This window comes from Orycteropus afer, unplaced genomic scaffold (genome assembly GCF_000298275.1).
Source record: "Orycteropus afer afer isolate SDZICR_OR568_19922 unplaced genomic scaffold, OryAfe1.0 scaffold00085, whole genome shotgun sequence".
Lineage (NCBI taxonomy): Eukaryota > Metazoa > Chordata > Mammalia > Tubulidentata > Orycteropodidae > Orycteropus > Orycteropus afer.
The window spans coordinates 4,844,321-4,846,666 of record NW_006921672.1 but is presented as its reverse complement, the minus strand read 5'-3'; positions in this window follow the sequence as shown (position 1 = coordinate 4,846,666).

The following is a 2,346-nucleotide window of genomic DNA, read 5'->3' as shown; positions in this document are numbered from 1 at the left end:
GCTCTGTGCCTGGCACAGTGCTGGGTGCCAGTGTTGAGAGAGAACTGACAAAACCTTTCAAGGTCTCCTGCCTTCAGAGTCTAATGCCTGAAACATGGAGTGCAGAAATTTTTGGAAGGAAGGAAGAGAAGAAGCAACTTGTGTCTGGGTCAGTCCTACCCATGAATCCATCCAGGTCACCAAGTCTGAGATCATAACCAAACAGGTCTTTGAAAAGTCACGGCACATGTAAAGGGGGTATTTCTGTTTTGAGGGAAAAGACACTGAACTTGAGAACCAGGAGCCAGCTCTGCCACTCTTGCCAACTCTATGACCTTTAGTAACACATGTGGCCTCAGTTTACTCTTCTGCAAAAGGAGGTTGGTAGAACACATCTACTACTTCAGAAGTAGTGCACACAACACCCCAAGGCTTGTGTGAATGTTAGTTGCTATTCTAATCACATCCAAGCCCTCCCTACGGGGCAGGATGCTCAGAGATGCAGTCACAGCCAGGAATGATAAAAACATTTCACCTTAATTGGCTGCCACACAACTAAATCTTTACATGAAAATGAGAGGAAAAGTCATGAACATCTAACCACCTCCCCGCACCCAGGACTGTTGAATAAGCAAAAATCTTCAGCTCCTAAAAGATCATGTGGGGAAAAGAAACAGATGGGCTCTGGGAAGTGCTGATGGAGCTCCGAGGGGGGCTCGGACTCACCTCTGCCCTTAGGTGGGGTGGAAGAGGCAGGGCAGGAGTTGGGGAGGATTCTGAAGCCAGGAGGGGTGGGGGTGAGGTGTAGACCCAACGGAAAGCTTGATGCAGTTTTGTGAGGATTTTCTTCATCTCTGCTGAAACTGCAAGGACCTAGCATCAACCATGCAGAAAGATCTGAGATTTAAAAGAACTTTGTGATGAACCAAAACTTAGAGGCTCAAGGAGTGTGGACTGGCTGGTCCTGGGAGACAAAGCAGCAATGGATGGGGTGAAGGGATTTTAAGTTCTCAGGATGTTTGAGTGGAGATGGCCTTTTAGTTCCAACAAACATTTACTGAGCACCCCATACATGCCAAGCACTGTGTCAGACCCTAAGGAAACCAAGGTGATGTAATCATAGCTCTTCCTACAAGGAGCTCGCAGTCTGGTGAAAAGCATTCTGATAGGACATGTTGGGATGTGGATGGATTCTAGCTTGTAGCCTCACATTATAAGCCATGGTGCAGAAGTCTGGCCTGGAGGCAGAGAGCATCTTGCTGGGGTCTGGTGACAGCCCTGGAGAGAGTGAACCTCTCCTACAGGGGCAGGTAGAAGGTCTGTTAGGGGGGCTGATGATTTGAACTGGGCTCATTTGGAGGATGGTCAGAGGGAACTGAGGTCCTGGGCTCCAAACTGACAAAGGACCAAGAGCAATGCTCCTTATGACCGCTAGGAGGAGCCAGTGTCCTCGGGTGGACTACAGGGTGGTGCTCTCTGGGGACAAGGAGTTTTCAGTAGATGGGAAGGAAGAAACAGCAGAGGTATCCAGGCCTCCCACCAAATACTTCCCCTTTCACCCTGGGCTCTGACTATCTCCTCTGCCACATACATGTTGGTAGTGGTGGGAAGGGTGTCCCATGTTCTAAGGTGATAGGCAGATTGTGAATAAATCAAAAGCAAACCTACCCTTCACCTCTCCGATCCAAAGCATGAGCATCTTACCCATAAAAACCCATTGCTGTCAAGTCATTTCCAACTCAAAATGATCCTATAGGACAGAGTAGAACTACCCCACAGGGTTTCCAAGGCTGTAAATCTTTACAGAAGCAGACTGCCATATCTTTCTCCCTCAGAGCAGCTGGTTCGAACCACTGTCCTTTTGGTTAACAGCCAAGTGTTCAACCACTGCATTACTAGGGCTCTAAAGAACACCTTAGGGGGCCAGTTTTTGCCAGGTCATTCTACCCATCTGGATCTGTTTCTCCATTTATCTTTAGTTTCCTCTTTAAGATGTGAGGATTCCGTTAGCCAAGAGATTGCTAGGGCCTCTCTGTTAAAGTCAAAGCAAAGATTCCGTAATTCTACAGCATGGCTGGGGATCCTGAAACCCACTGGTGCCTTACCACTGCCCTTTTTCTCTGGCCAGCCATTCCACTGTAGAGCTTCCTGCCCCTACTTCCTCCTCCCATTCAGGGACATTCCTCTGGGCACAGAGGGCATGTGAGAAGCAGAATCCATGGGAGACTGAAGACCTCTGCCAAGATCTACGCTTTTGGCACCACCTGGACTTCGCTCTCCCATCCTAATGTCCAAATCTCATTTCCAAGCACAGACTGCATTTCCAACTCTCAACCAGACCTCTCCACCTGCAAGTCCCTAAGGCAC